This window comes from Melanerpes formicivorus, unplaced genomic scaffold (assembly GCF_026170545.1).
Source record: "Melanerpes formicivorus ecotype bairdi unplaced genomic scaffold, bMelFor1.0.p_v2 SCAF_5, whole genome shotgun sequence".
Lineage (NCBI taxonomy): Eukaryota > Metazoa > Chordata > Aves > Piciformes > Picidae > Melanerpes > Melanerpes formicivorus.
Window position 1 is genome coordinate 28965614 of NW_027142357.1, and position 24119 is coordinate 28989732.

Genomic DNA, 24119 nt, shown 5'->3' on the forward strand with positions numbered 1-24119 from the left:
CTGCTTTAGCTTCCACCGGGTTTGCCTTTTTTGTTGGTTTTTTTTTCCTCCTCGCTGTTTATCCTTTACAGCTGCATAGGGCTTCATAAAACAGTCACAATGATACTCCCCTGCCCACATGTGCTTCTTCTCAATGCTGACATGTTTTGGGGTGTAGGCTACTGCTTTTTCCTTAGTGTTGCTCCTAAAAAGGAGTGCAATTAATTTTTTTAGCTTACCATATGTGGAGGCTGATAAATATACCTAGTCCGTAGCAATGCAAAGTGTGTGGCCTGGTCTAGCTGAATAATATGAATACCTTCGATTATACTACGTACGATATATCTGAGTATGGTAATAATATACGCCGCTGGTTTTGGGGTTGTGGGTATTTTTTTAATGCTAAGCCTTTAGATGTTACTTAGATGCAAGTCCAGAACTATTGTGCAGAACTTTCCCTAGACCTTCATAGTTGCTTCCTGCTAGGAATTAAAAAAAAACACACAAACCACAACCAAACACAAAAAACCCAAACCCAAACCCCAAAACAAACCCACACATTCTTCATAAAAAGAACTCTGAGATCATTAGCTAACATTTGGAAGTCCCTCAAATTAACATGCGTGAAGGACTGTGGCCAAACTCCCACTGGCTCCCATAAAAGCAGTAATCAGTCCTTCAAGCAAGCTTCTCTACAAAATAACACCCAGAAGCCCCTGCAGAAGGGATTGCCAATCTCACCATCTGACTAGATTAAAAACAGCAGTAACAATGTGATAATTGACAGGAGAAACTTCCTTGACAAGGAATGAATCAGTGTTTATTTTTAGCTCTTTTCCCAAATGCTTTATTTAAACAAAAGATTAACTAATTATTTCCATCATTATATTGTCCGCACTAGAAACAGGAGGTGGCAGATCCTTAGGTATCTGCAGGGAGCACTTGGTTTTGGCTCATCCTTTGAGGGCTGCGCCCTGGATGGGTGCAATTGTGCCAGTTGTCCTTTCGTTTCTAGTCCAATCAAATATGAAAACTATCAAGGTTTCACTAAATTTAGACACCTTTCAACCAATGGTTTTTTTTTTTTTTAATTTCCTAAATAGCAAGCCTCAAAAAAGGTTTCAGAAAATGTAAATTGTGGTTTTCTCTGTATCCTACTTTTGTTCCAAAGCTTCGCTTGGACAAGTCAGTATTAATCCTGTCACCGCAACTGCCCACTGCAGCATTTTGCAATGACAAAGCACTTGTATTCCAAGAAGAAAAGGTTGCTCTTCCTATGCAGAGGAGTCAGCAGTAAAATCTTTTCTAGGAGAAGGCAGCTCACCTAAGAAAGACTTGGTAAAAGATTTGTCCCATTTTATTGAACAGATGCAAGGAAACCGTGTCAATCCTGAGGACACCAAGTAATAAATATCTGTTTTCTGCTAATAAGTTTTTGGGTTCTGCTTTGGAGACAAAGTGGTTTTTTTTTTTCCTAAATTTTGAGTGAATTGTGGATTGGCTCATGAGTTTCATAGCAGAAAAGGAATCAAAACTGCTTCAAAAATGTCTGGGAACACGTTTGTGGGGGTTTTATTGTTTTTTGTTGTTGGGTTTATTCCTAATTTACCTGCTGTAGAACTAAGAAACAGAAATGAACCTTTGTTTCATTTTGCTAAGACATCTATAACGTTGAGGATAGCTACAAAAAAACCCCACAAAGAGCTGATTTATTGGTCTCTTACTTTCACAGTCAAAGCAATTGTACCATTCTAAATTAATAGGTCTAATTATATTAATTTTAGTCCTGAAGAATAATTTCCAGCATTGAAGTATTTATTCTTCAATGGAAAATGTTAGTGTAGAATTTATTTTCTATACTCCTTAATATTTCAGGTTACTTTGTCTATGACTACTTAGGCAATATCCTATGAAGAAAGACTGAGACAACTCAGGCTGTTCAGTCTTGAGAAGCCTGAGGGGATCTTATTAATGTCTATAAATATCTGGGGGGTGGGTGTCAAGATGGAAGTGACAGTGTCTTTTTGGTGGTGCCCAGTAATAGGACAAGGAATAGTGAGTATAAACTGGAACACATGAAGTTCCATGTCAACATGAGGAGAAACTTTCTTACTGTGAGGGTGACAGAGCACTGGAACAGGCTGCCCAGAGGGATTGTGGAGTCTCTTCAGAAGACTTTCAAAACCCACCTGGACTTGTTCGTATGTGGCCTGCCCCAGGTGATCCTGCTTTGGCAGGGGGGTTGGACTTGATGATCTCTAGATCATCCAAGATCTCCAACACTGAATATTCTGTGATTCTGTGATTTTAGTGCATACCTGACCATTCTTGAATATAGTGAAATGTGAAGTAGAAATAGCACATAACTGTAGAAATAATATATAATTACCTGATATGCAGCCCACTAGCCTGTTGTAGAGGTTAGAGGTAGAAACTCCACTGTCATATTGCTTATAGGAGCAAGTTGAATCTTCAATATCTCACCTTATGTATTAATGCAAGAGATGCATCTAAGTGGAATTTTACCTAAAAATACAACTCTTTCTCTTCATTCTACATCTTCTGAAGAGATCATTGCAGACATGTCTGCTCTTTGGGATGAGCTGATGCCTTGTAAGTGTTATGTGCAATGGTGACCCCACACCCCCAGATAATTTAATTTCTGTTTAGAAGTAAGATGAATGTAGAACATTAATAAGAACATTGTACAGAATTATTTATCTACAGGCAATCAAGCCAAACACATCCATGAATCAATCATTTGCATCTGCATTGCAAGAGATACAGTTAACAACAAAGGAAAACTTTACAGATGCTGGAGAGGGCGAGACCAACAATAAGGTAAGTCAGTAAAATCTGCTTGAAATACATGGGGTTTTAACTAGAATTTATTTTACTGGCCATAGGCCAAGTCGAAAAAGTAAGGGGGTAGGGCAGAATCTGATCTCTTAAATTTGAAACAGAGATACTGAAAACTCCCAGTGAGCTGTGTTTGACCTTGCATCATGTCTAAATTCCCAAGCCACTTCACGTGTTTTTACATAAGCTGTTCCCTAAGTGTCCAGGTCTGCACCAGTTCAACAGGGCTAAGCAGCGTGGCACTCCTTTGTACCTCAATTCAATCAGGAACTAGAACACCATGTGTTGCTCCATGCAAGTACATAGAACAGTTCAAGAAGTAATCTTCAAGCCCCTTTAATGGATGACAGGGGACTGAATCTTCACAACTGCAACTGTACTTATTCTTTCTAAAAAGATATTTTTATGATACACTAGAGCAGGTAAAGCAGTTATCCAGGAAGTGGAAGGGCTGAGTTCAGGGCTTGTTCTTTGCAGATCAGAGGTATCAGTAGTCGCATTGATGTCTGACTGCCTTATTCAATTGAAACCAGCCTCAAAGCTTAATCACTTCCAACCCTGTCCCCTGCATAGGACACATCTAGAGCGGGTGGTGAAGCTGTGTACGAGGATGTTTAAATTATCAACATTTTGCTATCAGAACTGAATAATACAATGCTGTCAGAGGGGCTGAAAAGTATTGGTTTATTAGCCAAGATGCAACATATGCTATGAATGTATGCACTGCTGCTGAGTCCAGCTAGTCCAGGAGCCTTCCACTTCAGTGTGCTCCTACTATCAAGAAAACAACTAATATTCATTATCTAAAGTATGAAAAACTGAGCACTTATAAAAATAAAAATCATCAGTCTTTAACAGAAATGTCCCTTTCAGCCTAGCAACTGCGCGGGAATTTATATTTCTAGCTATCAGACTGGTAGCTATAACCAGTACTGGCTACTAGTGAAACGTTTGTGAATGTCTACATCAAACACAGGTTTGCGGATTACCACTGGATGGCACTCTTGTGTCACAGAGTATGTAACTGTAGGTGATTTTATTTGGCTGCAAATACAGACATCTTTTAAGGACAAAAGAACCAAGTTCACTTCTTCCTTACACCATCATAAATTTGGAGTGGCTTTACATAAGGTATTCAGTTTAATTTAGAGTTGTACCAGCATAACTGGGAGAAGAATATGAACCAGATGTTGAGAAAGAGAATTTTGGCTATTAATTCTATCAATAAAATTTTGAACAATTTATGAAACTTAAATACAAGGGACAGGTATAGAGACTGTGGCCATGAAAAGCCAAGAGCACCCAGCTTCAGTTCTTCTGTGTTGTTACAGGCTCCACTAAATTCCAATGATTGACATTAATGCTTTTTTACATGCCAGTGTTTTAACCCCTAAGACTGCTATATTATACACACTATCCTATAAAGATACAAGAAAATTCTATGGCTGGCTGTAAAACATGAAGCTACCTTCATTACAAGGGTCAACATTTGAAGTCTTTGTTTTAAAGTTTCCAGCCTATATATTTAAGATGTTTGAAGAGTGCTTCAGTCATTTCTAATCCCAAATATTATGCTTTCATTTTGAAATACTTGGAAAATGGCTCAATTATTTAGAAATAGAATAATAATTCTGCAAAAGTTTGGGGTTTTTGGACTAAATTTGCATATTAAGAAGTGGTGATTAATGCAGCTCTTTAGTGAAACCCTGGAATGGGTTGTACAGGGAAGTGGTCGAGGCCCCGTCCCTGGAGGTGTTTAAGACCAGGCTGGATGAGGCTCTGGCCAGCCTGATCTAGTGTGGGGTGTCCCTGCCCATGGTAGGGGGGTTGGAACTAGATGATCCTTGTGGTCCCTTCCAACCCTGAATGATACTATGATACTATGAAATAGAATCATATCCAAAACAAACTTTAAGATAATGTACTATGCGTGTGTTATGTATCAATGCAGTGTATGAAATAATACCAGGAAATGTCTGCAAATACATTTGAACATGAAATTTGTGCTTCTGCTCCATTTCTGTTGGTGATGCCTCTCTCCAATGTAAAGAGCTTCAGTTTTCCTCATCCCAGATCTGAGTATTAGAAATCTCTGACAAGTTCAGGAAATCTTACAGCAAAGTCATCTTCTCCGTCTTCACTTCCACTGAAACCAACAAGAGAGCTAGTAATCAATAAGCTGAGGCACTTCCTATTTGGGGACTGGTAGCATATCTCTAGTTTCAGCCAGGAAAGGAAGTACTTAGAGTATTTTATCACAGCCAGCTCTTGTGATTTACTTGCCATAACTGAAGAAGGAAATTGTGTCAATGTGGGCTAAAGCTTATTCTTGGGAAATGCACAGTTCCATGAACTTGCGATCTTTAATGTGTATTTTTGGTTATCATTTGTGTGCTGTCACTTCAGTTCTCTATTTGTATCATGAGGATATCATCACACTAATTCTGTGGTGCTTGACAGAAGTGTTCCAGCATGCATGCTAAATGTACACTGAGGCAAGCCTAGCAAGCTCAGGATAAGAATGTCTTGGTACACCTTTCCTGCCCTCCCTGATTTTGGCTTATTCTGAGGGTCATTATGGTCCTAGCATAAATTAGTCACTCTGGGATGCTCCAGACCAAGAAATGTCTATTACGGTTGAATACACAGCAACCTGGATCTATTCAGAGAATAGGATCATAGAATCTCAGCCCATTGATTTAAGCCATCCAGATCTCTCTGCAGAACTTTCTTATCCTCTTTTTACTAGGTACTGTAGGCACCAGTTTTCATCTACTGTTGTGGAGAACTTAAAAGCTTCAGGTAGCACAAGTTGAGAACACAGATCCAAGGAAAATGAGTGATTTGCTCAAGGTCATGTACTAAGTTTGTGGCAGTGTTAATCTAACCAATTTCAGGCACTTAGGCACCAATACATATTCTGGTGGATGTGTCAGTCACAGGAATGCTAAACTGTAGAAGTTCATTTGGAAAAATAAAAGGGGGAGGGGGGGGAGGAGGGAAGAGGGAAGAAAGAATGCATGCTTGGCACTATTTGAAGCCTTGCAAGAAATTTCCCATTCTTTGAATAATTTGGAAATACATAAACTCTAGGGATCTGCATTTTAAAATGTTGTTTCAATCTGGAATAGCATCTGTTAAATGTAGCCAAGAAACATCTGTTTTTCCATTCCTGGAGCCCTGAGCTGAGGCAGTCATTCTCCTGTCAGCTATGCTGTGGAGCAGAATTGGTTCAATAGGTCATTCTGTCCTCAGTTTCCTATTAAAAAAAATGGCCAACAACAAGAATAAGCAGGAGGGGAAAGGACATTCTGTGTACTTATTAGACTGTGGAAAAAAAAGTTTACCTTCAGAGCATGTTAGATAAGTGGTGAGAGCAGAGCTACTAAGCATTAGGAAAACACCAGGGATTATATGGAACTATAGGATTTATTAGCCCCAAAATGGTTTATCTTTCGTCATTGGAAATAACAATCTAATATGAATTACACCAAAAATAATGACAATCTCACATTGTTGGTCACAGGGCTCTGGATTTGATCCTCTCTCTTATCGCTGATAGATGGTGTGGTGGAAGCAGCTCACCAGTATACAGTGTATTAATTGGAAGACTGTCATTAACTGTCATCTGAGCAGCTCTACACAGTGCAGTAACTGAAGAGCCAGAAATGGTTGATGCATTATATACACTGTCTCTACTCCAGTGGAGTCAATCTGAGGACAGCTGGGAGGAAGAATCATTTCAAAGGCCTCAAGTAGAGAATACCATAAACATACTGTATAGGTTTTTGTTCTTACATTCCCAGCTCTCTGTGCTTTGAGAATGCCTTCAACAAACAAATACATTCTTGAGAACTGCATACTTTCCCCCTTACATTTTAAGAACAGGAACAAGACTCATAAAGGCATTTAGATGCTTATGCTTCCCCTGAAATCACTGGGCATTAAAAGCATAACATTGAGAGCATGCACAATGATCTGATACTTAATTAGTGATGAAAATCTGTATCATTCAGTCAGTGACATTAGAACTGGGAGACCAGCAACACAAGAGTGTCAGAACCCTCTGTATCTATTGTCACTAAAAAATGGCTGTACTTTTGTTTTTCAGAACTAGTCTCAAAAACAACAGGGAAAAGACATGCTATGACCCTTTGCTATGAACATTTTGGTGACACAAAAAGGCCAAAAGGCTGCTGGCATCCTATTTCTTGTACAGATGTAATTTGCCACCATTCATGTGACCTAAAATGCAAAACTAATCTGGAGGAAGGGTTTCTCATTTTTTTTTCTGTGACCTTTCTCTTCCCAGTCCATGAATTTAAAATACCAAGGAAGTGAATCCTAATCTGAGAGTTTCCAAAACAGAATTAGAGATGCAGCACTTTCTGCAGCGTGATCTTGCAAAGTGCTGATGGTATAAATTCACTAATGGGGGTCAGGTCTGTGCACATAGAGGAAACTTGCTAAAGGCAGATAGGATGCAGGAAGGGAAAAGGGAGTTGTACAGCTTGTAGGCAGTTGCAAGCAGCTTCCTGATACTATTTACTGGGTGAAGCATTTTGTTTCCTTCAGAGCAGTGTTTGACTTTGCTTTCACCATCACCAGTGTATGTCTTTATTGGTATAGTGCCTGGCTTACACTGCCCAGAATTCACAGTCTGATACTGAGCATTCTGCATCTAGTCTATATTTATCCAAACCCATGCTGTGGTATGGTCTACCCATACCCCAAGTGGACTGTGGTCAAATGTATGCTTTAAGTAAGTAAGATGTAGTTTGACTGCTAAGACAGACTGTGCCATTTTACCTCAGCAATAGCCAAAAAGTTAGTAATAATATAAAAAGTTAGTAATAATATATGTATGTGGAGAATGCTGTTATCAATGAATAGTTGGGAACTGAATGACCCAGTTTACTCTGTGATCCATGGGTTTGTAGCCTATTTTGCTCAGTGCCATCTTCTGCTCTCTTCATCCTCACCTGATTTTTGTATTTGCCAGATACACCCTTTTCCCAAACAGTTACATTTGTTGTCTTTGGCACACCAGTATTTCCAATTGCCAGGATTTACAGATCACACACTCAGTGGTACGATTCAAAGGGCCAGCACTTATTACAGAAATCCCCTGCACGCTATGAATGCAAACATGCTTCTACACTGCTTGAATTCCAACGTGGTCCCACTGATTAATCATGAATCTGGAGCTTTATGTAGGACCGAGGGACATCTAGTGGTTCAATAGAATATAGCAAATGAAGACGTCACTGCTCAGAAAGGGTGCATTGTTGTGCAAAGTAGACTATCCATCGAAATACAGACTAAAGACTTTCCCAGTGTCTAAGATACTGTGTGAATATATGACGTTACTTTAGCCAAGAGTCAAATAATCTATGATTAATTTTATTTTTGTGTTTCTATATTCTTGTGGAAAAGTTGAGCTGACTTTGAAACTTACACAAGTTGAAATGTATTTGCTACCAGTTCTCAGGAGGACATAACCTCTTTCGTGAAGAGAAGCTGGGGTAGAGGGCAGACAGTTAAGAAACAGGAACAAATCCCACAAGACAGCCCTATACATTTTTTTTCTTACCTCAGATGAACATACTTATGCATGGTAATCCAGGATGTGATTAATTAGACTTGGTGATACCTGATAACTTACAATGACTAAGAATAACCATAGAATGTAATTAAACGGAAAACTTCCCTTTCTCTGCAGTGTGTTTCTTTAACAAGTAACACACTCTGAGTCATGTTTTCCTCTCTTTCCTTTGTTCTTCTCCTAACTAATACCTACATGATATCCCACTAGCTTTTATTCCAAAGAGGAGATGCACATCAGAGAAGCAAAAGTCAAATTGTAAGCTGTTTTCTGTTGTGAGCCTGTGTTTGTATTAGGGTTGCTATTCTGTCTTTTTCTAGTCCATACTGAAAGTTCAGATGGACTATATTAATGTATTATGCTGTTCAGACCAGGAACAGTGCTTGACCTCTCCTGAAATAACTAAAAATTGAGTAACCAACATCAAGGCAGTCAAAGGCTGTCAACTCTGAGTGCATTGAGGAATGGCTGGAGTATGCCTTGCACAGATTGTGAGTGGAAAGGGTAAATAGGAGAGCTGAGACTCAGCACCTGACATCATTTAAGTGTAAGGTCTGTTACATGCTGGAAATCAGCCTAGGACTCCTCTGCTCTTACTTCTGTTGACGTTGGAGTGCCAACTGCAAAAAAAGTTAGTACATATTTACTAACCAGTACAGGCAGACAGAAATTTCCACTGACTAATCTTCCTCTGGCAAGGTGAGTCATCATATAGAAAAGGTTGTTTCTGCTTGCTCTCTGTTCAGATTGTAATCCAGTAAGAGCTCTAAAAGAGGCCAGACTAGTATCTTGAAGACCTATGACCATCTCCCATAGTAACACTGGGAAACTTGGAGAAATGCCTGTAACTTCAAGCTTTCTGCAGAGCTATTCTATTCTATTCTATTCTATTCTATTCTATTCTATTCTATTCTATTCTATTCTATTCTATTCTATTCTATTCTATTCTATTCTATTCTATTCTATTCTATTCTATTCTATTCTATTCTATTCTATTCTGAGTGCAATCACACAGCACTTTCATGATGGCCAAAGGATCAGGCCCAGCCAGCATGGATTTAGGAAGGGCAGGTCCTGCCTGACCAACCTGATCTCCTTCTATGATCAGGTGACCCGCCTGGTGGATGTGGGGAAGGCTGTGGATGTAGTCTACCTGGACTTCAGCAAGGCCTTTGACACCGTCCACCACAGCAAACTCCTGGCCAAGCTGTCAGCCCGTGGCTTGGACAGCAGCACTCTGTGCTGGGTTAGGAACTGGCTGGAGGACTGAGCCTAGAGAGTGGTGGTGAATGGTTCCACATCCAGCTGGCAGCCAGTCACTAGTGGTGTCCCTCAGGGATCAGTGTTGGGCCCCATCCTGTTTAATATCTTTATTGATAATCTGGATGAGGGGATTGAGTCCATCATCACTAAACTTGCAGATGACACCAAGCTGGGGGCAGGTATTGATCTGTTAGAGGGTTGGAGAGCTCTGCAGAGGGACCTCGACAGGCTGGACAGATGGGCAGAGTCCAATGGCATGAGATTTAACACATCCAAGTGCCAGGTTCTACACATTGGCCACAACAACCCCATGCAGTGCTACAGGCTGGGGTCTGAGTGGCTGGAGAGCGTCCAGACAGAAAGGGACCTGGGGGAACTGGTTGATAGTAGGCTGAGCATGAGCCTGCAGTATGCCCACATGGCCAAGAAGGCCAATGGCATCCTGGCCTGTATCAGGAATAGTGTGGCCAGCAAGAGCAGCAAAGTCATTCTGCGCTTGTACTCAGCACTGGTTAAGCCACACCTTGAGTACTGTGTCCAGTTCTGGGCCCCTCAGTTCAGGAAGGATGTTGACTTGCTGGAAGGTGTCCAGAGAAGGGCAACAAAGCTGGTGAGGGGTTTGAAGCACAAGCCCTATGAGGAGAGGCTGAGGGAACTGGGGTTGCTTAGCCTGGAGAGGAGGAGGCTCAGGGGAGACCTTATTGCTCTCTCTAACTTCCTGAAGGGAGGTTGTAGCCAGGTGGGGGTTGGTCTTTTCTCATGACTGAAAAAGGAATAGAATAGAATTAACCATGTTGGAAAAGACCTTTGAGATCATCAAGTCCAACCTCTCACCCAACACCATCTAATCAACTAAACCATGGCACCATAAGTGCCCTATCCAGTCTCTTCTTAAACACTTACAGTGATGGTGACTCCACCACCTCTCTGGACAGCCCATTCCAAAGGCCAATCACTCCTGTGAAGAATTTCTTCCTAACATCAAGCCTAAACCTCCCCTGACAGAGCTTGAGACTGTTTCCTCTTGTTCTGTTCGTGGTGGCCTGGGAGGAGAGACCAACCCCCACCTGGTTCCTCCTTCCGGTCCTTCTTGTGGATGGGCATCACATTGGCCAGTTTCCAGTCATCTAGGACCTCTCCAGTGAGCTAGGACTGTTGAAAAATGATGGAGAGCAGCTTGACCAGCTCATCTGCCAGCTCTCTCAGCACCCTAGGATGGATCCCATCCGGTCCCATGGACTTGTGGGGATCCAAGTGGCTGAGTAGGGCTCTAATTACTTCCTCCTGGATTAAAGAGGAACTATACTGCCCCCTGACTCCATCTGCCAGCTCAGGAGGTCAGTTGTCTGGAAGACAACCTATCTTGCTATTGAAAATTGAGGCAAAGAAGGTGTTAAGTACCTCTGCCTTTTCCTCATCTTTAGTTACGATATTCCCCTCCGTGTCCACTAAGGAGTGCAGGTTGTCCTTGCCTCTCCTTTTGCCGTTTATGTATTTATAACTCATGCTCTAAATGGGCTTTTGCCTTTCTAATTTTTTTCCTACATTACCTAGCAATATCCTTAAGCATTTCATGGGTAACCTCTCATTCCTCCCAGGCAACCTGTGTCAGAATGGGAGGACACAGTCTCAAGCTGCACCAGGGGAGGTTTAGGCTGGAGGTGAGGAAGAAATTCTTCATAGAAAGGGTGATTGACCATTGGAATGGGCTGCCCAGGGAGGTGGTGGAGTCACCATCACTGGAAGTGTTTAAAAAGAGACTGGATGAGGCACTTAGCGCCCTCGTTTAGTTGATTAGGTGGTGTTGGGTGATAAGTTGGACTGGATGATCTCAGAGGTCTTTTCCAACCTGGTTAATTCTGTATTCTACTCTGGAAAATTATTCATACCTCGTAGTGCTCAGTACTAAAATTTTTTATCACTGCTCCAGCTCTTTAGTAATGTAATGAAGAATGATCTTTACATATATTTATATAGTATCTTTTAGTCCAGAGGTCTCTGATCTCTGTGATCAAAACTGGAGTCATCTATAAATAAACTCTCTCTCTCTCTCTATATATATATATAATGAATATATATGTAAACATCTATAAATAAACTATAGATTTATTATTTATAAATAATATAAATAAATAAATAATACAAATATCAACTCTTTTCTATGTTTGCATGCTGCAGGATCTGTATCTCTTTCTACAAAAAGGCAACTTTCTCTGGAACAGAACGGAAGCAGACCAAAATACTCTGTTGTCTTAAATGTGAAGTGTACTGTCTAACTGAAGTTGCACAGGGAACATAAGAAAGCAAAACAATCTGCAAGCTTCTGTAATCAGCTTCATGCCAGAACTGTCAAGGTATTTTTATTTAGGGATGTAAGATGTACCCAAATCCCAAATCTGGAGGTGGCAATCATTTTAGTTATGATCCTGCTGCCTCCTCATCCAAGTTATCACACAGCCTTACCTGACCTGTGAAGCAGCCCTTTCTTTTCTCCCTCCTTGTCCAGGTGTATTACCAGATGCTGTATGTTAACATAGGAAAACATTCCAGCCTTTTGTATGCACAGAGAAATGTGTTCCACTTCATATGGACTTCACAATAAGAGTGGTCAAACTCTTAAACAGGATGCCCAGTGAGACTGGAATGTCCACCCTTGAAGATATTCACACCAGCACCAGAAGATAGCTCTGGTTTGAGTGCTTAAAGGATGAGACAACATCCAGTAATTCCTCCTGATCAAAATTATTTCATAATTCCATAATTCTAAATAAATTTTGAAGGAAGATAGGAAGAAAACACAAGAATCTAAGAGAAAGATAGCTTTCTGGCAAGAAGAAAAATGAATGCAACAAAACAAACCAGAGCTGTGGACAATTAAGTTTGCTTTTCATCTTGCTTGTACTAAAGTAATTCAGGATGACGTCAGATGGATGTTAAATTCAGTAGAGAATCAAGGAGAGATTCAACACCAACATGCCTGTGATTAATCTGACCTTGCTTCATCTGTCTGGACTTGTGTGTGTTGTCTTTAGAGTATTCTCAGATGGAATATTCCAAGGTACCATCTATTTTAGTTCCTGCAGATTCAGATTAGGAGCATGATGTAAGCATGAGCACCTCCTCGGAGCCTGGGCTGAGCAATGGCCCAGATGCTACAGTCAGATGGGTGCTGTAGAGTAACTTTCTCAGGGGCCCAGAAAGAATTAGAACAAAGTAACTTGTCATCTTTTGTAGCAAGTAACAGGTCCAGTTTTCTCATCTTTTTGTTTGTGTTCCAGTGTATGGATACATGAAATGTCCAAGAGCTGTGACAAGTCTATGTTGTTGCAGGAAATCTCAAATCTACTGATGTAGGTTTTATAGGTGAAGGCAGAGAAATAGGAACATAAATGTAAACTGAATCCCATTTTTTTGAGGAGGACTTAACAAATTCTATAAAAGTGAATGTATTAGTGATATTAATTCATACTCCTCAACCTCACAAACAATTTGTTTGCCGAGTTTGAGATGTCACTACCACTTACTGCATGGAACAACTAAAAATCCTTCACTTGAGAGGTACAAGTAGTTACAAAAAGTCCCTAGAGCTTTTATGAAAAGAATTGTTTTCCATCCCAGTGTATTTTTACTACTATTTCTGCTTTATTTGGGAGACTCATCACCGCTGGACAAACAAGTATTGATAATACCATGATCTGTTTAATAAATATTATATTATAAACTATTGTTCTCCCACTATCCTCTTAAATGGAACAAGTTCCTGAAATTGAAAGTTCAGGAACAAAGGGTACAAATAGAACAAGAAATCTGGCAGCAGAATATTTCTTTTTAAACAATAGAATTGCAGAAGCAACACTCCATTGCACAGCTCAGTAGAAGAGTACTGACAAATATGTAAAATGCCCAATCACTAAGCTATTTTAACATGATAAAATTCCCCAAAATCTAAGCCATGAAATCAAAAGCCAACACAGGAGCTTGAATCTGATAGTAAACTCTAGTATATCACTCATGGGTGGCCTGGTCTGGTCTCTCCACTTCAAGAGGGACAGGGAACTACTGGAGAGAGTCTAACAGAGTACCATGATGATGAGGGGACTGGAGTGTCTCTCTTACATGAAGAGGCTGAGAGACATGGGGTTGGTTACCCTGGAAAAGAGAGAATCATCTTATAAATGCTTATAAATATCTTAAGGGTCATATCATGAGGATGGGACTTGGCTCTTTTCAGTAGGCATAGAGGAGGTTTCACTTGAACTTAAGGAGGAACTTTACTTTGAGGGTGATAGACCACTGGAACAGGCTGCCCAGAGAGGTTGTGGCATTTCCTCCTCTGGAGCTTTTCAAAACATGCCTGGACACATTCCTGTGCAGCCTGATCTAGATGATCAGGGGCATTGGACAAGATGATCTGCAGAGGTCCCTCCCAACCCCTACCGTTCTATGATTCTATAATGCTAAATCTGGGATTAATTACATGGGGGAAAAAAAAATCACAGGAGATTTTTTAACACAAAAAAAGAAACCTGAAAGTGACTGCCATAACAGAGTTTAGCAATTCCAAACATGACACAGAAAAGTTGTGTGCTTGAAGGCTGTGTTAATTTTCCTCTGACAGTGTTTTATGGGATTATAACAAAAACAAAAGTATCCTGACAATTTGAGAGAAAAATTGAGTGATTTATTAGACCAATTGATAAAACTGGAAGGAACAGATGAACTTCCAGGCATGAAGGTGCTTCTTTGGATCTGAACTTGATACAGCAAACTTCAAAGCTAAATTCAGTTTAAGAACAATGGTGCTGAATTAGAACATCTGCTTTGCTTCAAATGTTCCTTAATTTCTTTTTTAAAGCTATAAATGATGATCTGGAAAATATACTTATAATAGTATAGCCCTGTAAGTGGAGCATTATCTCTAAAGCAGGCTTGCAATTCTAAAAGGGATCTAAGGAGTAGAACTTACCCTAGCAATTCTGCACAAAATCCCATTGGCTTTCCATGAGATTTATAAGCCCATTTGCTGACATTGCTTTAGAAAATATTAACTGGATTCCTAATTCACTTAGGTAGTTTAGAAAGTGCTTTACTTTCACTGAAAAAGGCAATAAACAAGTCAGGGTACTACCAAGCAGTGCATAGACATGACTCTTTGCTGCTTACTCAAACCCAGCTATGGTTGCAGAGGACTAGTGTGTTATCCTGAACAGACCTGGTAACAACCCCAAAGTTTAAGATATGACCTAGGCACTGGCAACAGACAATGCCAGGCAACACTAAGCAAGGATCTGAGATGGCATGGCTAGGATACGTCTCTTAGGCTGTAACAACGTGTTGTTTTCTAAGTTTGTCATTTCTATTTGCTGAAACTTTTCACTGGAGATGGTAGGGAAGGTTAGGCAGACAAGTCACTTTCTATTATTGGCCATTCAGGACTTTTTTAAGCTGTTACTTTTCCAATCATCTACAACAGTTTCCTTGTTTTTAGACTATGTGCATGATATCATATCCTGAGCCCTTCCCTTTTCTTGAAGTTTTCTGAGGCACTAGGAGGAGTCCAGCTACAGTCATCATGTAAATGGTTCATAATACTGCAGTGGAGCTGCTTCTGCCATTGTTCGCCTGCCTGCTGTATTCACACTACTGAAGAAATTGCCGCTGCAGGACAAACAACCCATTGAGCACAGTGAGTATCAGCTGTGAAAGCAAACTGTCTAGCTAGCTCATAAAGTTGTGTTGAAGGAAGATCACTTCTCTATGTGACCTATGTATGTGCAGTTACAGACCTAAATACAAGTGAAAGGAGAACTCTCTGTCATTCATCACTTCAGTGAGAAGAGAAAGGACATTCCTGACCCAGCCAGGGTGAGAAAAGTATGCAACAACTTAGGAAGCTCTCAGGGTGTAGAGACTGGAATAAAAGTGTGGGTAGGTCTAGGAAAGGGCCAAGGTACATGCACTATGTGAAGCAATGTACCCATTCACTGTGGACAAACAGGAAAAAAGAGCTGCTATAATGGCTTGACAAGCAGCTGTTCGTGAGCACATGGCACTGTTTTAATGCTGGATGACAAGAACCACTTTATCCCCAGTCCCACCCACTACTAGAGTGCATGTGTGGGACGGTTGTTATTCCTGAAGGCCAAACAGTTGTTTCTTCATTAGTTGGACAAAACGTTTCTTGGTTTTGGTGTAACTCCTCTGGTCAGCAGTGTTGCAGGTGGTAAATGGAAGAATGGAATGATAGTCCTCCTTGCCCCTCCATTCTCCAAAGTGCCATAGTAACAGACTGCCAGGTCTCTACCCAGCCTCTGTAACTGCTCTGGTCACCATGTGTTTATGGGCTCTGTAATTTTCCACTGTTTGTGCTTCCTGCACTTAGCCATGCCAGTCTCTTGCCTTGCTTGCCTGGTTTCTTACACCTGTGAATCAAGCAGTCTTGCACTCTATGGAAAGTGTCTTAATGATATCAGCTCTGTTCTGCTCCCTTATCCCAGAGGGCTGTTTCCCAGGGGGTCCTGTTGACTAACTCCTTGAAGAGCTGGAATTTTGCTTTCCCAAAATTCAGGTTCCTGACTTCACTCTTTGCCTAATCAGTATCCCTTAGGACTGTGAAATTCACTGGTGCATGATCACTGCAGCTCAGGCTGCCTCTAGTCTTGACATCACCAATTAGCTGACTAACAGGTCCTGTATTTAATTATCTCGTTGTCATGCTTTAAAAAATTCAAAGATGAAAGATGTGAGTTTCCTTTATATAAACGACCTAACTCTGCTCTTGTGTCCTGTTTACATATGTATTTAATAATAAATTTTCCACCACCTTACTTCCAAGAAATGTTAGAGGTGCAGCAAATGTTTCATTTATTAATGTCATGAAGAACTTGTGAGGTAGATTCCCTCATTTTACAGGTGAGAGAGAGAGAGACAGTTAAAAAAGTGACTTGCATAATATCACACCATTAGTCAGTGCTAACACTGAAAATAGCGTCTATGTCTGTTTCCTTGCCCTGTATTTTAATCATCAAACCAGTCTTAACTCTAAAGTTGAATGAATTCAAATTATTAAAACAGTTGTTCTCAATTTCATGTTGGAGTATTACGCTTTAGTCCCCCAAACAGATGAAATACTTGCAAAAGTTTTGCTTGCTTAGGACTTTTAAATCCTTCTTGTTCAGATACTGCTTCAGATAGCATTTGAATTTATTTTGTTTAGAGTCATCCTGAACTTCAAAAACACACTCAAGCAGATCTCCACAATAAACTAAGGAACACACTTAAACCTCGCAACAATCTCTTTGCCGTCAGTGTAGCAATGCTCTTTCTCATTCTCTCAACAGCCATTCCACTTAATAACACCCATAGCCTTAATTAGTGGAGCATAGTAAAGTTATTGCCCCACAGAAGGCAAAAGATGGACTGCTAGTTACACTGTCATGACTAAATGAAAATGTAGCCTGAAGCACAAAAGAGCAATTGCATCTTAAGAAATGCCTTCTTACAAGTGCAGCTCTGTGTCATCTCAGAATAAACTGGTTCATAAAGAGGTAAGATCCTTGAAAACATATTTAAATGAATAGTAACTGTGTTCAGGCTAATGGCATGCTCCAGCAGCTTTACAGCTTATCTATAGTCCACATATTTGTTTATGCTGATAGGACATATATAATTTTTTCAGGTCCTCACTGTTTTACTTATTTAATAGTGTTCCTTAGAATAGGAAAGAATAAATGGCCCAGAAAATATGTATATAGTCATAGGGCTGCAAGAGGCTCAGGAGAAAGAACGAAGTAATAATATTACTATGGCTTGCTCCCTATTAAACCTTTTGGGGTGTGCATGACAAGCAGCACAAGGTTGTGGTCAGCTCTAAGATGTTCATAAATACTTTTGCTATATGTAATGATTAGGGTATTGGTGTGCAAGCAGCCTTCCAACTTAATTGCAATTTAACAATAAAATACCTTAAAAATTCAGCTGCTTCATCACTGAATGCAAATAAAGCTCTGAGGTGGTAAAATCAGCCAGTAAGCTTTGGCATGCTGTATTTATGGAAAAAAACCTCTAATGTAATCTAACATACTGTACTTGTAAAGAAGGGAGTCACATTTATTCTGTTTCCTCCATGGGGTCAATACTTGCAATGTACCATGTTGTTTTCCTTTTGAGTTTATCTTCTCCTTAAAATATTAACTAGGAGCTATTTTACATTTGCCACTAGGGCTCTATCATCAGTGATCAACTGTCCAATATTGGTCAGAGTACTGCTCTGACTTCACTTCCAGTTTCTGCCAGATGTACTGTGTCTGCATCCATCTATCAGGACTAGAGATGCTGCCTTTCAAAGGGGTTTTTGAAAACCAGGGACAAGTTGTCCAGTATAAAGTGGACCAGAAGAAACTTCTTTGACTTGAAACCAAACCTGAGACCACAGTGCAAAGAATTGAAAATATTTCTGTGGCTCTTCACGCATGTTTCCTTTTATCCATAGTTCTTGTTATTACCCCATCAAATGTAATGGTAATAATATTTGAGAAGCTGAAAATTTTAATCAAACATTAGATAATTTTTATGGGGAAAAAAAAACCCAAAACAACAAAACCAGACAGGTTTGAGATGATAATGTGCTTGGGTCTTCTCTTCCATATTGGGAAAAGAGAGACTTTGTGGTCTGTGTGTCTGGTTAAAAACTAACCAAAAGAGTAGAAATTAAATACATGCACATAGTATTCATGGGCAGAGATTCCTTTTCATCAACAATTCAGTCAATAGTTAAGAATTAGTTATCCTGAGAAAACCAGGAATTGCTTGTGTATAATCTGAATGAGATTCACACTTGAGATGAGCTCTCACAAAATATGGGGCTTGAATGTGGAATGTTGGATGTAGAGAGAGTTGTACTTTCTTCATTTATTACTGAAGAGAATAGAAAACAATCCAGCCTTTATGATTAAGGAGACATCATGGTATTTTACATAATTAGCTTTAATTAAGGTCCTATTTTTCAGTGAAACCCTCACTGCATCCTGCCTACTTTAGTAATCATATTACTAGTCCCTGCCCTTTAACAGATTTATCATAGCCTTGTTCTGTTGATTCAGCACAGGAATTAAATATTTTAGGTAAGTCGTTTCTTCCAGCAGTGGGGATTATAGGCAGGGCAACAGCACATGTTTGTGAGAGATATATGCTGTCTACCTTCATTCCCCACATGAGAATGACAAGGAAACTGAGGCACAGTCGTAGTGATATTCTGAAGAGTTAACATTATGGAATGTATAATTATGTGTATTTGATTTTGTGCTAATATGGTGCTTATGCATTAGAGACAGAAAATTAAATGGAAAGTGAAAAGGAATGAAAAATAAGGGAGCTGGACAGTTTAGTTCCCATTATGCAAGCACAGAGAAAGGTACAAAGCTAAAGAATGGCACAAGTGAAAAAATCCAGTATCACTTACCTTAAATTATATTAATTAAAAAAAGGTGGAGTTAGAAATGCAGGGAAGGTACATTTTTTCCAACATTCCTTTTTATGTGCTAATCATGGCACTGTAAAGATCCAAGAATCTTGGATCATGCAATGTGCAAAGCACCACTAGAATGTTTCCGGCTGGAACTAGGTAGAGTAGAGTACAATCTGAAAGTGTAAATATGGGTAAAGACTTCTCTGTTCTATCAAACATGCAGTTTCTGCTGAAACTAGTTTTGCTTGAGGACTAATTTGTGGTTCCAAGTGTCTTTCAGTGCTGACAGCTGAAGAAGATAGCTCTGGGCCAGATTGTAATGTTCACTCCTTGCTCTAATGGGCGGATGTGTTTAATTAACCTTTGTTTCTGCAGAAGCAGACATTCTGGCAAGCTGTGGGAATGCTAAGGGAGGGAAATCTAAACAGCAGTGAACCTAGGCACGTTCTATACTTCTTGTACTAGGTGAAAAATGTTAATGTAGACAAATACTGTTTCCTAGGAGATAGGTTTGTACAAGCAACTTCTGTAACAGGAACTTAATATAGTTGCCCCTGTAGAGCTCTTTCCCATTAATTTCATAAGACCCTGCTATGGTCCCATGCCCTTGAGACTCTTGTCTCTCAGGTTTGGTTAAAGACTGAGCACAGTTCTTCAACTGAGGGTCACAAAAGCGTGTGCTTAAGGTGGAAATAGTCTGCTTAGTATCTCTTTGATAGAGTTAGACCTGACAGTCTGCCTGTTCCATGTCCAGCAGTCACTTCTCCAGATCACACAGCTTGGACAGACCCTTCCCAGAGGTTTCTCTAAAATGCAGCTCTTAAGGTTTATAGCTAATTCTTCAGAAGCCTTTATGGCAAATCTAATGCAAAGCAGATATCCTTTGGATAAAGTTGTCCAAGGCAGTGTTTTTCACTTGGAAAACAAAAGCATTGTAGATTACAATTCATACAAATAAAACAGATTCCCTGGCCACCATATCTTTCACCAAAAAGTCACAAACTTTGCATGAATGTTTTGAAGGCATGCAAATTAGAACTTGTCTTCTCTGCCCTTCATCAGCTCCACTGCCACAATAGCAGCATTGTTTCCTATCTCCTCCCCTTAGTAAGCAGCAACCCTCTCACTTCCTTTCCAGCCCAAACCTTTACATCTGAGAGATTTTTTAAAGCTCTGCTTTGTGCTTTGTCATCTAGTTTTGTTGCTACTGTGATCTAAATGCCAACCTCCTTCAGTCCTGGTTGTCTCAGTCTCAGTTAAGCCAAGACCCTGGTTTTACACAAAAGGCACATTTTCAACTTGAGTGATGAACATTCCTTCTACTCTTGTAGTTCTACACACAAGGTGTATTCCCAGCTGATAGAAACATTTAGGTTACAGCATTTTTCTTACTAAAATTGCACCGTAGCAGCACAGTATCGATCACAATTATGAACAATCCTTTTCCCACCTCAGCACAGTTGCAGAACCCTTTCATTCATGTTATGCAGCCACATTGCCACAGCACATAGGAGCTAGTGTTAAGGCTACAGCTAAATTACTAAATTCCTAATCCTATGATTTGTCCAGTGGGTTTATGTTTATGTTCCAGAATAGAGAGTCATGACAACAAATGAGGTAACCAAAGCAAAATAAAACTGACTCCCGTTGTCAGGATTATGATTTCAGTATAATTCTTCAGCTTGTTCATACTGGTGTCTGTTTCTAGTAAGGCCTGGTAACTCCAAAAGACATAAACTGTGTGTGAAGTTCCTGGGTGATGACAGTTCCCTTTATAATGTTGTTCAGTGTCTGAGATTATAGAGCTAGGATTGTGTAGGCCTACTATGAGCAGAGTGTCCTATTGCAAAGAGAAAGTTTGCACAAAGACTGAGGATGGAGTGAGAGCCTGTGCTCTTTAACATCTTTATTGATGATCTGGATGAGGGCATTGAGTCCATCATCAGTAAATTTGCTGACGACACCAAGCTGGGGGCAAGAGTTGGTCTGCTGGAGGGTAGAGAGGCTCTGCAGAGAGACCTTAACAGGCTGGACAGATGGGCAGAATCCAACGGCATGAGATTTAACACATCCAAATGCCGGGTTCTGCACATTGGCCACAACAACCCCATGCAGTGCTACAGGCTGGGGTCAGAGTGGCTAGAGAGCAGCCAGGCAGAGAGGGACCTGGGGGTGCTGGTTGATGGTAGGCTGAACATGAGCCTGCAGTGTGCCCAGGCAGCCAAGAGGGCCAATGGCATCCTGGCCTGCATTAAGAACAGTGTGGCCAGCAGGAGCAGGGAGGTCATTCTGCCCCTGTACACTGCACTGGTTAGGCCACACCTCGAGTCCTGTGTCCAGTTCTGGGCCCCTCAGTTTAGGAAGGATGTTGACTTGCTGGAACGAGTCCAGAGAAGAGCAACAAAGTTGGTGAGGGGTTTGGAACACAAGCCCTATGAGGAGAGGCTGAGGGAGCTGGGGCTGCTTAGCCTGGAGAAGAGGAGACTCAGGGGTGACCTTATCACTCTCTACAACTACCTGAAGGGAGGTTGTAGACAGGCTGATGATGGTCTCTTCTCCCAGGCACCCAGTACCAGAACAAGAGGACACAGTCTCAGGCTGCGCCAGGGGAGGTTCAGGTTGGATGTTAGGAAGAAGTTCTATACAGAAAGAGTGATTGCGCTATGGAATGGGTTGCCCGGGGAGGTGGTGGAGTCGCCGTCATTGAAGGTGTTCAGAAGGAGACTTGATGGGGTGCTTGGTGCCATGGGTTAGCTGTTTGGGTGGGTTGGATTGGTTGATGGGTTGGACACGATGATCTTGAAGGTCTCTTCCAACCTGGTTTGGTTTATTCTAATAAAGGTTTATTCTAATAAAGGTAAAGAGTTCAGATATAGATAGTGATTACAAAAGCTCTTAGCACTGGCCAAACTCACAGCACAGTGAGTGGATGTAGTCAAGCTGACACATGACTTGAAAATTCTTTGCCAGTGTGGTTCCACATGCAGTCCTCTGGCCAAATTGGGTGTGCATAACTTTTTGCCTGTCCTGGATAATCTTTCCTATAGGAATTCCAAGGACCAAATTGCCATCTCATCCCCAAAAGAAGTAATGGAGAGAGGATGCTTCTTGCCCGCCCTTCTGAGAGATGTATAAGAACAACACCCTGATACAAATGAGTTCTTACTGTCCTTCTGTCTGAATGAGTTTGAGTGCTTCAGTGTGTGAAAGAAAACACTCCTGCATAGTCTGCTGCTTTATCTCCATGTTGGGCAGGAAAGAACAGCTCTTCCACCAATGACATTCTTATTTGCTGTTTATTTGCGGGGGGTGAGGGGGGAAGGGGAGGGAGTAGTAGGGAGGTAGGGAGCAGGGAACAGTAGTGTTTCCCCTGCAGCTTATTGTGCTGCTCAGCCTCCACTCCCAAGCCTGCTTCACTGTCCAAGTATGAGTGTATGAATGGTAGAAGGTATGAAATCACAGTCCCAAGCTGCTACTGATTGTCATCTCAAAGGCCTGTCTTTAAACTGGGACATGAGTGATGTAGCCTCTGAGGCTTGACTATCCCATTATTTACACAGAGAGAGTGATTGCCCATTGGAATGGGCTGCCTGGGGAGGTGCCATCACTGGCGGTGTTCAGGAGGAGACTTGACAGGGTGCTTGGTTGCATGGTTTAGTTGATTAGGTGGTATTGGATGATAGATTGGACGTGATGATCTTGAAGGTCTCTTCTAACCTGGTCTGGTCTATTCTATTCTATTCTATTCTATTCTATTCTATTCTATTCTATTCTATTCTATTCTATTCTATTCTATTCTATTCTATCCTATTCTATTCTATCCTAGTACCTGATGTTGCTGTCACCTCAATGCCAATGCATTTTGTTGTATTTGTATTCTTTGTATTGTATTTTTATGACACAACCATGTCTCTTTGTCCATCTGCATGCAATGCATGACTCCATTTCCTGCACAACTGCAGGAGTTATGAGTTCCTTGTAATTACAGGAATCATTTTAGTAAGTGTGAATTCTAGATGTAAGCAAGGACACAGGACCTATGGGTTAATCCCACAGACTTCGTAGTCAAGTGAATACACTCAACAGGTTCTGGGTACTATCTTCTTCCAGTACAGTAAGCATAGGGCTAGTGGGGACTGAAAAGAATTTGCTGTTCTTGGAGTTGATAGAAAAACTCTTTTGCTAGTGGAAACAGGCACCACTGAGCTATTATAAAGATTAAAAGCCAATGTAAAGAATTAAAATATCATCTTAATTTTACCATAACCTAAGTATAAAATACCAAAATTGAGAGCCCTCACTTAAATATGCATTGAAACAACTACATCATCAGGGAGACTCTCTAAGTAACTGAGATGAATGTAAATCCCAGATGAAACTTCTGCTTGAAGAAAGTGTTACTGGATGTGTCCATGGCTTCAGAACATGCAGCCAGTGACACTACAAGGGAAAGCCATATTAACTTTCAGTCAAGCTAAAGGGTTATGCCTCCTGATTTTGACAGATGGCAGTCAATTACATTTTTCCTCTTTGGAAGAAGTACACATTTCTTTCTTTTGTTAGCATGACTGATAATGCAGGGGGATTTTTCTGAGGGTAGTCTTGGAACAAAAAGTGGCTCCAGGCGCTCTGTAAGAAGCCAAGTAGAAGGGAAGGGTGGAGTGAAGTTGCTCTTTGATAATAGAAATAGTCTACAAGCAAGTTTCCTTATCTGCCTTCAATGCTTGTTTTCCAGAAAGCAACTGTATTGAAAAGGCAGAAGCTATTCTTCTCAGCTGTAAATTCTTTTCTGATAAGTCTTTTGGAAGAAATCACAATGCTATCTTCATTCAAATCCTTCCTAGGATTCATTTATTCCATAAAGTGTTTCTATGCTAATCCACTAGGCGTTGCTATTTGCATCTTTAGAAGAAACAAAGTACTTAACCTGGACTGAATGTTTTAGAA

At 40.6% G+C, this 24119-nt stretch overlaps 1 protein-coding gene and 1 long non-coding RNA gene across 2 annotated transcripts in view; both read left to right on the forward strand.

The window, feature by feature from the left end:
- The first annotated feature begins 2402 nt into the window (after positions 1–2402).
- Positions 2403–13387, forward strand: LOC137441438 (uncharacterized). The gene is made up of 3 exons (XR_010987408.1): positions 2403–2820; positions 11885–12060; positions 12213–13387. It is a non-coding gene; the product is annotated as an uncharacterized lncRNA (long non-coding RNA).
- A 1883-nt stretch (positions 13388–15270) lies between these two features.
- The window catches only part of RALB (RAS like proto-oncogene B), a 51570-nt gene continuing 42721 nt past the window's right edge, over positions 15271–24119 (forward strand). Inside the window, exon 1 of the mRNA XM_068138969.1 lies at positions 15271–15392. The gene's annotated coding sequence lies outside the window, so the exon portion shown is untranslated. The remainder of the gene's footprint in view (positions 15393–24119) is intronic.